Genomic DNA, 15,580 nt, shown 5'->3' with positions numbered 1-15,580 from the left:
TTTGGTATGTTGAACCAGTCTTGCATCCCAGGGATGAATCCCACTTGATTGTGGTGGATAAGCTTTTTGATGTGCTGCTGAGTTTGGTTTGCCAGTATTTTATTGAGGATTTTTGCACTGATATTCATCAGGAATATTGGCCTGAAATTGTCTTTTCTTTTTTTGCTATGTCTCTGCCAGGTTTTAGTATCAGGATGATGCTGGCCTCATAAAATGAGTTAGGGAAGAGTACCTCTTTTCTATTGTTTGGAATACTTTCAGAAGGAATGGTACCAGCTCCTCTTTGTACCTCTCAGAGAATTCAACTGTGAATCTGTCCAGTCCTGGACTTTTTTTGGTTGCTAGGCTATTAATTGCTGCCTTGACTTCAGAACTTGTTACTGGTCTATTCAGGGATTCTACTTCTTCCTGGTTTAGTCTTGGGAGAGTGTATGTGTCCAAGAATTTCTCCATTTCTTCTAGATTTTCTAGTTTATTTGCATAGAGGTGTTTACAGTATTCTCTGATGGTAGTTTGTATTTCTGTGGGATCAATGGTGATATTCTCTTTATCTTTTTTTATTGTATCTATTTTATTCTTCTCTCTTTTCTTCTTTATTATTCTGGCTAGTGGCCTATCTATTTTGTTAATCTTTTCAAAACACCAGCCCCACCAGATTCATTGACTTTTTTTGAAGCGTTCTGGGTTTTTCATGTCTCTGTCTCCTTCAGTTCTGCTCTGATCTTAGTTATTTCTTGTCTTCTGTTAGCTTTTGAATTTGTTTGCTCTTGCTTCTCTAGTTCTTTTGATTGTGATGTCAGGGTGTCGATTTTAGATCTTTCCTGCTTTCTCCTGTGGGAACTTAGTGCTACAAATTTCCCTCGAAACACTGCTTTAGCTGTATCTCAGAGATTCTGGTACATTATGTCTTTGTTTTCATTGGTTTCAAAGAACTTATGTATTTCTGCTTTGATTTCTTTATTTACCTAGTAGTCATTCAGGAGCAGGTTGTTCAGTTTTCATGTAGTTGTGCGGTTTTGAGTGAGTTTCTTAATGCTGAGTTCTAATTTGATTGCCCTGTGGTCAGAGAGACTGTTTGTTATTATTTCCATTTTTTGGCATTTGCTGAGGAGTATTTTACTTCCAATTATGTGGTCAATTTTAGAATAAGTGTGATGTGGTGCTGAGAAGGATGTATATTCTGTTGATTTTGGGTGGAGAGTTCTGCAGATGTCTATTAAGTCTGCTTGGTCCAGAGCTGAGTTCAAGTCCTGAATAACCTTGTTAATTTTCTGTCTCATTGATCTGTCTAATATTGACAGTGAGGTGTTAAAGTCTCCCACTATTATTGTGGGGAAGTCTATGTCTCTTTATAGGTCTCTAAGAACTTGCTTTATGAATCTGGGTGCTCCTGTATTGGGTTCATATATATTTAGAATAGTTAGCTCTTCTTGTTGCATTGATCCCTTTACCATTATGTAATGCCCTTCTTTGTCTTTTTTGTCTTTGTTGGTTTTAAAGTCTGTTTTATCAGAGACTAGGATTGCAACCCCTGCTTTTTTTTTTTTTTTTTTTTTTTTTTGCCTTCCATTTGCTTGGTAAATATTCCTCCATCCCTTTATTTTGAACTTATGTGTGTCTTTGCACATAAGATTGGTCTCCTGAATACAGCATGCCAATGGATCTTGGCTCTTTATCCAATTTGCCAGCCTGTGTCTTTTAATTGGGGCATTTAGCCCATTTACACTTAAGGTTAATATTGGTATGTGTGAATTTGATCTTGTCATTATGATGCTAGCTGGTTATTTTGCCCATTAGTTGATGCAGTTTCTTCGTAGTATTGAGAGTCTTTACAAGTTGGTATGTTTTTGCAGTGACTGGTACTGGTTTTCCTTTCCATATTTAGTGCTTTCTTCAGGAGCTCTTGTAAGGCAGACCAGGTGGTGACAAAATCTCTCAGCATTTGCTCATCTGTAAAGGATTTTATTTCTCCTTAGTTTAATGAAGCTTAGTTTGGCTGGATATGAAATTCTGGGTTAAAAACTCTTTTCTTTAAGAATGTTGAATATTGGCCCCAACTCTCTTCTGGCTTGTAGGGTTTCTACACAAAGATCTTCTGTTAGTCTGATGGGCTTCCCTTTGTGGGTAACCTGACCTTTTTCTCCAGTTGCTCTTAACATTTTTTCCTTCATTTCAACCTTGGTGAATCTGACAGTTATGTGTCTTGGGGTTGCTCTTCTCAAGGAGTATCTTTGTGGTGTTCTCTGTATTTCCTGAATTTGAATGTTGGCCTGTCTTGCTAGGTTGGGGAAGTTCTCCTGGATAATATCCTGAAGAGTGTTTCCTAACTTGGTTCCATTCTCCCCGTCACTTTCAGGTACACCAATCAAACGTAGGTTTGGTCTTTTCACATAGTCCCATATTTCTTGGAGGGTTTGTTCCTTTTAATTCTTTTTTCTCTAATCTTGTCTTCATGCTTTATTTCATTAAGTTGACCTTCAATTTCTGATATCCTTTCTTTCACTTGATCAATTTGGCTATTGACACTTGTGTATGCTTCATGAAGTTCTTGTGCTGTGTTTTTCAGCTCCATCAGGTCATTTATGTTCTTCTCTAAACTGATTATTCTAGTAAGCAATTCCTTTAACCTTTTTTCAAGGTTCTTAGCTTCCTTGCATTGGGTTAAACCATGCTCCTTTAGCTCAGAGGGGCTTGTTATTACCCACCTTCTGAAGACTACTTCTGTCAATTCATCAAACTCATTCTCCATCCAGTTTTGTTCCCTTGCTGGCAAGGAGTTGTGATCCTTTGGAGGAGAAGAGGCTTTCTGGGTTTTGGAATTTTCAGCCTTTTTGCACTGGTTTTTCCTCATCTTCATGGATTTATCTACCTTTGGTCTTTGATGCTGGTGACCTTTGGATGGGGTTTCTGTGTGGACATCCTTTTTGTTGATGTTGATGTGATTCCTTTCTGTTTGTTAGTTTTCCTTCTAACAGTCTCTGCTGCAGGTCTGCTGGAGTTTGCTGGAGGTCCACTCCAGACCCTGTTTGCTTGGGTATCACCAGCGGAGGCTGCAGAACAGCAAAGATTGCTGCCTGTTTATTCCTCTGGAAGCTTCATACCAGAGGGGCACCCACAAGATGCCAGCCAGAGTTCTCCTGAGGTGTCTGTCAACCCCTGCTGGGAGGTGTCTCCCTGTCAGGTGGCACAGGGATCAGGGACCCACTCAAGAAGACAGTCTGTCCCTTAGCAGAGTTCAAGTGCTGTGCTGGGAGATCTGCTGCTCTCCTCAGAGCTGGCAGGCAGGAATGTTTAAGTCTGCTGAAGCTGTGCCCACAGCCGCCCCTTCCCTCAGCTGCTCTGTCCCAGGGAGATGGGAGTTTGATCTATGAGCCCGACTGGGACTGCTGCCTTTCTTTCAGAGATGCCCTTACCAGAGAGGAGGATTCTAGAGAGGCAGTCTGGCTACAGCAGCTTTGCCGAGCTGAATTGGGCTCAGCCCAGTTTGAACTTCCCAGTGGCTTTCTTTATACTGTGAGGGGAAAACTGCCTAGTCAAGCCTCAGTAATGGCAAACACCCCTCCTCCTACCAAGCTCTAGTATCCCAGGTCAACTTCACACTGCTGTGCTGGCAGAGAGAATTTCAAGCCAGTGGATCGTAGCTTGCTGAGCTCCGTAGTGTGGGATCTACTGAGCTAGACCACTTGGCTCCCTGGCTTTAGCCCCCTTTCCAGGGGAGTGAACTGTTCTGTCTCACTGGCATTCCAGGCACCATTGGGCTATGAAAAAAAAAAAAAAAAAAACTCCTGCAGTTAGCTTGGTGTCTGCCCAACTGGCTGCCCAGTTTTGTGCTTGAAACCCAGGGCCCTAGTGGCATAGGCACCCGAGGGAATCTTCTGGTATACAGGTTGTGAAGACTGTGGGAAAAGTGTAGTATCTGGGCCGGAATGCATTGTCCCTCACGGCACATTTCCTCATGGCTCCCCTTGGCTAGGGGAGGGAGTTCCCTGACCCTTTGCACTTCCCAGGTGAGGCAACACCCCACCCTGCTTTGGCTTGCCATCTGTGGGCTACACTCACTGTCTAACCAGTCCCAATGATATGAGCCAGTACCTCAGTTGGAAATGCAGAAATCACCCACCTTCTGCATGGATCTCGCTGGGAGCTACAGGCTGGAGCTGTTCTTATTTGGTGGTCTTGCCCACAGCTCCCTTGCTTTCCTCTCTACTAGCATGTTGTCATACACAGATTTTAAGGACACTTCTGGTAGATTTGATCCAAGAGTAACTCAGAAGAACATCAGTGGCATCCATTCTCCCCTTTGGTAATTTTTAAGAAACATAATGCTGCTGCCTCTCTCTTTATAAATGGTGGCTGCTTTCTCCACTCCATCCCGTATTTTCTTTGCATTTTTGCCTTCTTGGTAGCATTAGCAATTCTCAGAACAGAGAATAACCTAGAAATCCAGGTTTGATTAGCAAGTGATACCTCTAAAAAGTGCTTGCAAACCTCCTTTTATGGACCAGGGATGTTAACAGAAACTGTTTTGCAGTTCTTCCTTTCCAGGGACAAAACTGATCTCATAATCGGTGACCATTATTCCGAAGTGAGAATCCATCAGGCTCTGCATGTGGCTGTGAGAATGAACTTCCTATCCAGGGAGAGATCCGTCAGGGAAAGCTAGCCCCTCCATGGGGCAGATGACTGTCAGGAAGTGGCGGTGGGGTATCATCATAGCTGTCATTTTGCCTCGCTAAAGAAGGTATCAAAAGGGGACAGAACACATCTCCCTTTGGGGGCATTTGTCCCGGGTCCCTTATATGTGGGCAAACCCCTCTTCACTCATTCCTCTGGGAGTGGGAGCGAGCATGCTTGTGACAGCTGTCTAGACAAAACCTCTAAGCCGAAAGGGTGCAGACACTGTTAAATGTCACACAGCCTTGCCTTAAATGAAGATCAAAAGTTGCTCCAAACAACCTCTGTGCCTGATAGCCTGAAACCTGTGTCTCATCATTTTTTAAACGACCTACATAGGCCTAGCACAGAAAATGGAGCTTTTCCTATTTTTCAGTAAGACTTTAAAAGCATCCCTATGACAAGGATGGAAAATAAAAAGCTGACTGCTTCTCCATGCTCGTAAGAAGGTAAACTCCGTAGGGGAGACATGGCATGTTTTGTTCAGTTCGCACATGTCAGTACGACTACGACAACTGGTAAAATGCTGAAATACTTCCAGACCAATTAACACTCACTATGCTGAGCAAGGCCCCAGAAATCGCCAACCATTAACAGAGAGGGTTAGTGACTGGCTCAATGGGGGCCAGCGGGACCTGTGTCAGCCCCTTGACTGACATCTGTTCTGGTTGGGCCGTTGCTGGAGCCCTCGTATCTATTGATATTCTGCAGACCGTCCCTATTGCAGCCCAAGCATCTAGCTGTGCCTGGCAGAGGCCCTGATATGGTTTGGCTGTGTCCCCACCCAAATCTCATCTTGAATTGTAGCTCCCATAATCCCCACGTGTTGTGGGAGAGACGTGGTGGGAGGTAATTGAATCATGGGGACGGTTACCCCCACGCTGCTCTTCTCGTGATAGTGAGTTCTCATGAGGTCTGATGGTTTTATAAGGGGTTCCCCCCACCTTTTATTTTCAATTAGACAGAGTCTCACTCTGTCATCAGGCTGGAGTGCAGTGGCGCAATCTCAACTCACTGCAATCTCCACCTCCCAGGTTCCAGCAATTCCCCTGCCTCAGCCTCCCCAGTAGCTGGGACCATAGGTGCGCTCTGCCACACCCGGCTAATTTTTTGTATTTTAGTAGAGACGAGGTTTCACCATGTTGGCCAGGATGGTTTCGATCTCCTAACCTCGGGATCTGCCCTCATCCTCCCAAAGTGCTGGGATTACAGGCGTGGGTCACTGTGCTCGGCCGGTTTTCCTCTCCTTTGCTTGGCACTTCTCTCTTGCCTGCCGTGATGTAAGACGTGCCTTTGCTCTTCCTTTGCCTTCCACCATGATTGTGAGGCCTCCCCAGCCATGTGGAACTATGAGTCCATTAAATCTCTTTTTCCTTTATAAATTACCTAGTCTTGGGTATGTCTTTACTAGCAGTGTGAATGGACTAATACAGAACCCCCCCCAATATATATTTGCTGAGTGAGTGGATAGGGACACCCATATATTCCAGGCACCTTTTGGTAAGTGGTTTATGGGGGTGGGCACAGGCCCTGACTAAAGAACTGGATGTTTTGCCAAGGAAGGCACCTGAGCTGAGAAGACTCATTTACTCTCAAAGACTTAAGACAACATCTATCTTGGACCAGAGAATGCTGGTGAGCAGCCCAGGCACAAATCGCCCCAGTGGGTGCCGGGCTCTGCCGATACTTGGGCAGGACTGACAGTGCACTCATAACTGCCAACACACTAATATTAAAATCTCATCTGATTAGTTAAAGCTCACCCTGTGAGTGCTGATATTTTTCAGGAAATAGGAAGGATGTCTGCCCCCCTCCCCACCCACCCCCTGCCCTTTTCTCTTGGTTTTCTTTTTTAATAACACATTCAGAAGTGGTTTAATGGCTGTTGAAGGAATTATTGCCACAGCAATCAGGGCTCTCTGTGTGAAACACTTTCAACAGTCCGTGGCCTCCCTCGTGAGGCAGGGGGACATTTGGATATTAAAATGCCACTGAGCTACATCTGCCGACAAGCAGCCACTAATCATCTCTTAAGGCAGCAGGGGACGTACCCCAGGTCCTCCACTCACCAATACCTTCCTTAGGCGGGTTGCAGCCAGATGGTGGTTTCCTAGGCAAGGACAGCAGAGAACGAGGAATAAAGAAGTGGAAAAGGATCTGGCAAGAGGCCAGCACAGAGAGAAACGTTTGCTCATCCTCTCTGCTCCATGTGAGAACAGACCTGCCTGCCTCGCATTCGCGAGGTCCAATTTTCAGTTAAGTGGTGCCTCAGAGGAAGCATGTGACCTTACTTGGAGTTACATCCAAAGACTATAAATTTTTTTTAAGTGCTCCTGTAAGTTGAGCAGCTTCTATATGCTGGGTTGGGAGGATGCAGTCATTGGCCTTCCTGGATTCTTCTTCCTGCTTCTCCATCCTCTTTTGAGCCTGGGACACTGGCCTGCCTGAAAGGTCCCCTTATCCTCTGCCTTTCACTGGAGTTTGGCTAGTGGGAAGAAGCAGCCAGTTAGAAGGGTGGGAAGAGAGTAAAGTCAGGTTTATTCTCCAGTTCATACCCTGTAGAGATACCACCAGGGGTTGGCAGTGTATGTCCTAGAATCAACCTCCATTCCTATTGGACGACCCTCCCCCTCATGCTACCTGTATGTAGCGAGGGTTCTGGATTCTGACAACTGTTTTCTCCTTTGCCCTTCAGGCTAACAGCTATAACAGCTACCCCCACTCCTCCGCCCATACACACCATTGCCAGCCAGGTACTACGCTGTGTCTTGTGAGTCTCCCCATCCCTGCTGCGCCTTTGTAAGCCGTCTCCTAATTTCTCTCTCCTCCAGTCACCCAGTTTGAATGTGCCATCTGCTCCTTGCTGGGCCCTGGCTGCCAGCCAGTTGCATGCAGGTCTTTCTGTACCTTCTTGGAGACCTTCATACCACTCCTGCAGTGTCATCATTACAGTCTTCCTTTACAGAGAAGACACCACGTGACTCACCCAAAGGCACTCAGCTGGAATTTGTGACTCTAGGCATCAGAAGCACGTCAGTCTAATTTCCAAGTGTAGGCCCTGCTCACTGCCCCCCTAGGATCTCTTAGACCTTACAGGGGTCCCCAAATCCTTATTTCAATCTTCTCTCAGCACCAGCTGTTTTATAAACTAAACTTTGCTTACCAGCCTTCGGATCAAAGCACTTCAACACCTTTGATTTCCTTTGAGCCTCAGAACATGAATTTACTTGGATCCAAATCATTCCCAGACATACCAAGAACCTACAGATGAAAAGGAATCCAGTGAGGGATCTGTTGGCAGGGGATCGGTGGCCTTGTGTCATCCTTCAGTGTATGGCACACCATGATCACCCAGGAATGTCCTGGGGAGGTGTGGCATCGCCCCAGCAAGTAGAGCCAATGTATTTACAGCTTGGGCTACAGCAAGGGTCATTCTGCCTGGTTCAAAAGTCCACTCTTCCTTTTAATACATGGCATGACCCATCTATATTAGGGTAAAGCATACTTCCTGGAGAAAGCAATATTAAGATACAGTAAAGAATATGGCTTTTCGTTTCTTGTTCTCAGATGTAAGCATCTGATTTGAACATTCCAGCCTGGCAGATCACTCTGCCCCACGCAGCCATCAGGAACCATGGTACTTTTCAGCTTGTCTCTGCATGTCCGGGAGCAGTGCTGCTTAAGTGTGGACCATAGGCAAGTACCAGTCCACAAACTGCTTGGTAGAAGTCCACCATGAATTGAGTCGTGACATGGATAATATGCTTTCAGAAACTTTTACCACGATTTGACATTGCCATGACATCCAGACAAATGACCAGTGGACTCGGCTCATTGAACAGGTGGTAGACCAAAACTTGGTCCGTGATAGATGGGAATTGGAGTTGGGTGGAAATCATGTTCTTCAACACAGGTAGTTTGAGGAGTCTTGCTTTAGAGTCTGCTAATCTATCTGATCATTTCTGTAGCCAGCAAGAAGGGCAGAAAGAGCATGGAAGAACCACTCTGTGTCTTTTGTTGTTGTTGTTTTTGTTGTTGTAGAGTACCTGTTCCATTTTTATAGCATGAGAACAGTACAATCTACTATTTATTCTGCAGTAACTCGTTTCAGTGATTGAGAATTTCTGTGAGGTGCAGAGAGATGGCCTATATTTGGTCTCATCATCCACTCGATTCTAATATGATCTCTGTCCAAAGTTCCATTTCTTGGGCTTTGATATTTATTACTAAGTGCAAACGCTGCCTGCTTTTCACCTTGTCTTATGCTTTCTGAGCAGGTTCAAACCAGAAAGAAAAAGTGAGGCTAAAAGCTCAAAGTGAGTAAGTGTGAGAACCACAAGGAAGTCCACCGCTCCACAGTAGATGATCAAAACCACGTCCTTACATGGTAGGTGGCACCTGGAGAGGGTGTAGTCTGTGGGTGTGATGCTACCCATAGTGAAACTGGGGTTGTTTCTGTTCCTCCAACTGAAAGACGGGAAGCTGAGCTCGGGGATTCGTCCCCCGGGGTGCGCCTCGCAGGTGCTGTGCATGTGGCCTCTGAGGTCCAGGTGTGGCTGGAACCAACACAGCAGCTTCTGTGATGCCTCTCAAGAAAGCACATCATAGTTCTTCTTTAATGGGATGTTCTTTTCCTCCGGAGGAGCAACATCTTCCCCAGAACAGTTAGCGTCGCTTCTCCAATAAAGAGGATAACGCTCTCGGGAGCAATTCAGTCCGTAAGAAACTTCAATGATCTCTGTTTCTGCTTCAGAACAGATGCCACAGCTGTCCCCCTTCAGTGCCATGCTGTTGACCATCACAAAGTTAATGTCTTTCAGAGGCATTCAGCGAAAACAGCCTTTCAGAGATGAGCACTTTCTCAATCCATTCTATCTCGTGTGTGTTCATCTCACAGTGGAAGCCAGTGTCATGGTTTCCAGCAACTACCTTCAGCTGCACATGACTTGGGTGTCTGAACATTTTCTGAAACTGCTCCACATCATCCACCCAGGCCTCAGGGGTGCTCCACTTCCCTTCATCAAAGACATCCTTCAGGATGAAGATGACTTCCGGCTGCAGCAACCACAGAGCTGTCTGGAAGACTCTCTCCACCTGCCATTTCCTTCATAATTTGTCCAACCAGTGACCTAGGAATTCCCCAAGCAAGTGGGTGTCAGCCAAAAGCATGACTTTGAGCACAGGCTCATGCGTGGCCTGTTCACCATCATAGGCTGTGGTTTTCACTTCAGGCCAATTACACCAGAAGATCACTAAGTAATAGATCAAAAATTCACAAAACAGAAGCACAGCAAAGACGATGAGTTTCAACAGCAATCAGCTCTTCCTCTTTAACCGATGAAAATTCTGTCTTCCTAACCTCAGTCTGCTCATAGCCATTTTCTCAAGCAACTAACAAATCCATCAAGGGTTCACCACGAGAAAAAGGCAGGGCCCTGGGTAGGGTGATGGCATTCAGATCTTAGCTGGATACCTGTAATTTTTCAGGAAAATCACCGATTCACCTCACCTTTTAAAGAGAGAGACTGGTATGAAGGTAGTTGGCTGCTGCTCCCCCAAATGAGGATGCATTTGTAACAGCCACACTTTCCTGCTCTGCGCACAATGCCAGGCAGGTGGGAGGCACAGGGCACGGTGCAGGAGCCCTTTCACCTGCGCCTGGCAATGGCTTCAGCAGACCGAGCCCGGCTGTGCACCCACCACACTCTGGGTCTTAAGATGTCATCCTGGGGATGGTTCATCCTCTTCTCACAATATGCAAGTGAGAACTTTTCAATATGGCCGCTGCCCCTGACACAAGGAACATTGGGAAACCTGGTTCTCTACTGTTCAGCATGCATCCACCACTGAACCCTCACCATGGATGATGAGAAGAATGGATTTTGATGAATCACTACTTTTTTTTTTTTTAAATCATGTCACCCTTCCTTCTCACATTTTTTTAAAATCACGTCACCCTTCCTTATCACCCATTCCTGAATACAGCCCACTCAAAATCAAAGCCACCATTTCTACCAAAAAGCATGATCAGCAGTTTTCCTGTACACTCTCAACTCTCAGTTGGGACATGCAGGAGTAGGAAAATACTGGACCAGCATCTAAGACCTGCTTACTATTCCTCCCTCTGCAGCAAAATGACTCTGTGACCTGGAGGGCATTGTTTTATCTCTGTGCTTCAGTTTCCTCCCTTGATGATCATGGATCATAATATTTATCAAGCAAAATCATTTTTGGCCATGTACACCATACGTTAATAGTGATAGCTAACATTTATTGAGTGTTTGCTGTGTGCCAGGTGCTGTTCTAAGTATGTTGCATGCATTAATCCATTTAACCTTCACACCAACCCTATAAGAAGGGTTCTATTATTGTCTTCATTCTACAGCTGAAAAAAAAGTGAGGTACAGAGCAAGTAAGGAACTCGCCTAGGGTCACCAGAGTCCAAGTTCATAATCACTGCCTTGCTACTTCCTTAATAGAGAGGTAAAGAATTTTCAGAGTATTTTATCCTGTTTTCCTTGAATTTCCTGAACTTCCACTTTAATTTATGGGCCATCTGATCTGTCTCCCTGTGAGATGAAGGATTCTTTCTAGGAAGGGACCATTGATTTTCCGTCCTCATACCCCCAACCACAACCTGTCCAGCCTGGTGCTTTCATGTAAGAGTTTAGTGAATGTGTGTGGGTGAATCTCGGTAAATACAGCAAAGCAATTTTTATTGGATTCATGATGCCATCATGGAAATGGCATAAATTTGCCATCACCACACCTGGATTCAATCCCTCTTCTCCTGGATCCTAGCTGTGCTAGACTGGGCAATTACTTATCCACCTAACCTCATGAAGCATTCTTTTTCTCCCCGTTAACATGGATGTAATATAGAGAAAAAGTTTAGTTCTTAAAGCCAAGGTTTCCTGTGGCAACTTCTGGACTTATGGAATCATTCATAACACTGGGGAATATATCACTAATGCACACCTTCCCCAGCAGAGATTGGTATGGCTGGAACAAGGGAAGGACCAAAGTGGAAAGCCGTGCTGGCTCCTCTGTGCTGTTCAAAAGAGGGACTTGGAGAGAATGTGCCCCTGATGAGCAGACATGCTAATGAGCTTCCAGGTAAGCCTAGAGGTGAGTAGGGCTGGAGAACTCACATTTTTATTTTGCAAAAGTGACTGGGAATCAAATGGGAAAGAGGAGATGAAAAGGTGGGAAAGCGAGGGGACCCAGAAAAGTGCAAGGTGAGGGCTTAACTGGGAGGAGAAAGGCCACACGGGAGAGAGTCCTCTTGTTGGAAATGGCCAACTACATGCCAACAGAGGGATGCGTGATGTTCTATTTCTTTTCTTGTTTTGCGGTGAAGCATCCCCATTCAACATTCTAAACCTTCAGTATAGTTTTCTACATACAAATGCTTTGAGTTAATAATATGTGTTGTGTAGTGTGAGGAGGGGAGGGAGCACTCCATACCTGGGTGATGTGATCAGAAACAGGCTGCAACGTGAGAGGAACAGCAAGAGAATTTTGCAAGAAGCCAGAGGAGCTTGAAGCCAGAGATCAATGGGAAAACATAGGTTCCCACCCCCCACATATCTCCTAGGAGATTAGAGGAAACATGGCTGGCTGTGATTGCACACACAGCAGTATTGGAATCAACTTAATCTGTTTGTTTGCTTGTTTTTGAGACAGAGTCTCAGTCTGTCACCCAGACTGGAGTGCAGTGGCACGATCTCAGCTCACTGCAATCTTCACCTCCCGGGTTTGCGTGATTCTCATGTCTCAGTCACCTGAGGCACAGACCACCACACCTGGCGAATTTTTGTATTTTTTGTAGAGACAGGGTTTCACCATGTTGGCCAGGCTGGTCTTGAACTCCTGACCTCAAGTGATCTGCCCACCTCAGCCTCCCAAAGTGCTGGGATTACAGGCCTGAATCAATTTAATTTAAATCTCAAAGGGCAGGGGACCTCTGCTGGCATCTAGGGTACAAAGGTATACTAATATCCAAAAGTCATTTCTAAAAATGTAAGCAGCCTGTATGGCATGGCTACCAACATAAGAATGAGATGCCAGCCATATACCATCATGGTAATATGATAAACATCAACGCTGCCAATACCTACCTCCTAGAGCTGCAAAACTGTAAAAATACAATGACATACATAAAAACTCAACATATGTAAAATCCAGCACATCAGTACTCTCTCTTCTTCAGGTAGGAAAGGGCCAACAGGATCCAACGATCTGGGGGAGATGGAGTGTGAGACAGAAAAACGGAATTTGGGAAGGAGTTCAGCGTTCTGCCATCCTCCATCCCTGTCAACTCAGGTGCATTTTAGAGGCAGAGGGAGAGGGAGGACCCCCCCTACTCCTAAGGTGAGAGCAGAGCCAGCCTGGGGCCTCCAGCATGACACAGAGAGCAAACGGATGCTGGGGTGGTATGCTTCACCTGTGAACTTAGTGTCAAGAGGTGGGACTTTTGAGGTCTGAAGATTTATTTAGAAAAAAATCCAAAATAGTTTAAGGAAAAAAGAGGATTTACTGGCTCCCAGAAATTGAAAATGCCAAGGGATGTAAAGTTTTCAGGCTCAGTAGGATTCAGGAGCTCAGTCCATGACACCCATCCCTCAGTGACCCTGTCCTCCATTTTGACTTTCTCCTCAGGTTCCATGTGGTGACAAGATGGCTGCCCATCACCCAGCCCATATTTCCCTCATGGTTCATGTCACTGGCCCATCCCTGAACCACCACTGTGGCCAAGGAAACGAAATACACCGGTTAACCTTGGCCATTGTCTGGTGCTTACATGCTCTCTGGCTTCACGTCATCCTATTCTCCCTCTTGCCTACTCTGCCTCAGCCACATGGGCCTCCTTCTTGTTCCTCAAACAGCCCAGGCATGCTTCACCTCAGGGCCTTGGCCGTTGCTCTTCCCTCTGCCCAGAGTATCTTCCCTCAGAGGTCTGTGTGGCTCCTTCCCACTTCTTTGGATGCCTGCACAAATGTCACCTTCCCAACGAGGACCCCTGGATTTGAACTCACACTGATACCACCTGCTGCGCACACTCACATATTCCCTATTCCTATCTCCTGTTTTATTTTTTCTCTAGAGCAGATTCCATCATCAGACTGTAACTAAACAAATAAGTAAAATAGGCAGTGTGTTAGTCTCCCTCCACCCCACACCGGTAGAAAATAAATTCCATGAGGCCAAGGACTTTTGTCTATCTTGTTCACGACTCTATTCCCAGAACCTAGAATAATGCCTGGCACAGGCTGGGAGTGGTGGTGCACACGTGTAATCCCAACACATTTGAGAGGCCAAAGTGGTAGGCTTCCTTGAGCCCAGGAGTTTGAGACCAGCTTGGACAACGTAGCTAGACCCTGTGTCTACAAAAAAAAAAAAAAAAAATTAGCCAGGCATGATGGTTTGTGCCTGTAGTCCCAGCTATTCAGAAGCCTGAAGTGGGAGGATCGCTTGAGCCCAGGAGGTCAAGTTTGCGGGGAGCTATGTTGACACCACTGCACTCCAGCCTGGGAGACAGAGCAAGACCCTGTCTCAAAGCAATAATAATAATGTGTGGCACATAGAAAGTTCTCAATAAATTGTTTAATAAATAAATAATAAGGTCACAAGCTCCAGATGTGGAAGGGGAGCTCCACTCAAAAGCCAGGGATTGAGGTCAAGGAGATGTGATTGCCTGAGTAAACGTGGGGAGAGGTAGCTACCAGTGGGAGAGTGAATGGCAGCTTGGCCTCTGAAACAGATGTCCAATTTCCCTCCCTGTCCACAATCCACACACAAGCCATTCCCTGGCTTCCACCTCAGAGTCACAGCTGGAGCTTCCTAAAGCAATTCCCCCTCTTAATGTAGCACCTCGGAGTGCAGACCCGACCTCCTTCCAATCCCATTCCCCAAACTAGCACTGGGCACCTGGCCCCACGTGGACAGGGACACTTCAGTCTTGCTCTATCCACCCCAATCCCTTTATTCCCTTTCCCTCCACCCCACTCCCCTTTGTGGCTTTTTACATGACAATCAATAGCAGCCAGGCTTTGGGGATATTATCAGAGCCCTGATTGCAACCTCTAACATTATAATTCACAGGGTTGTGGGGAGCATTAGTACATCCAGGATAAATTAATTCAGTGTAAGTAAGCGCTTTGAAGCCGGGCACATCGCTCGGCTTTTGAAGCTTAAGCCCTGTTTAGATTACTTGATTAAAGTGGGTTCAAAGCTTTGGCGATCAATATATTTTGCTTAAGAGCAGTGTTGCTACAGAAGCAGATTTAATTGCATCCTGGTGCCCTGCCTTGCAGATAGCTCTTTAGAATATAATGAGATATCACAGAGCCAAAAATTGAGGGTGGGAGGGAAGGAGGAGGGACAGTCATTCAAGTTACCACCCTGGAAATGCAGGCGACACATATTTGGATGATGTGAGCATAAATAATCCCCCAAAATGAGAAGTTGGAGAAAACTAAAGATGGCAATTTCTGCTTATAAAATCTCGACACACAAGACACCAGAGGACAATCTCGGTTATCTGGCTGTTTTGAGGATGGATTCCTGGGTTGCGACTGGGGGAAACAATTAGTCCTCAATAATGTGACATTTTTAGGATTACAGGCTGGCACTTAATCAAAGTCAATGTGGTTAATGAGGGGGCTGACCGGACGGACCCCACAAGGCAGGAGACAGGCGACATCACTAATATCAGGACAGTCATCTGAGTCTGCAGCAGGAGCCTGGACTAGGAGTCCAGGATGGCTGGGAAGAGAGGAAGTAACATGTGTCACATGCCTACTGTGTGCTAGCTAGTGCTCTGGGAGTTTAACGCTTTTATTAGATTGGCACCAAAGTGATAGCAATGATTACTTTTGCGCCAATCTAATATTTTATTTAATTG

General features: G+C 45.6%; 1 pseudogene; it reads right to left on the bottom strand.

Moving 5' to 3' along the window:
- Positions 1-8,924: 8,924 nt before the first annotated feature.
- LOC117071140 lies at positions 8,925-10,053 on the bottom strand (annotated as a pseudogene).
- Between the last annotated feature and the right edge of the window lie 5,527 nt (positions 10,054-15,580).

This window comes from Trachypithecus francoisi, unplaced genomic scaffold, assembly GCF_009764315.1.
Source record: "Trachypithecus francoisi isolate TF-2019V2 unplaced genomic scaffold, Tfra_2.0 Lachesis_group3, whole genome shotgun sequence".
Classification (NCBI taxonomy): domain Eukaryota; kingdom Metazoa; phylum Chordata; class Mammalia; order Primates; family Cercopithecidae; genus Trachypithecus; species Trachypithecus francoisi.
The sequence above is the reverse complement of the archived record's forward strand: the minus strand, read 5'-3'. Positions and strand labels throughout refer to the sequence as shown.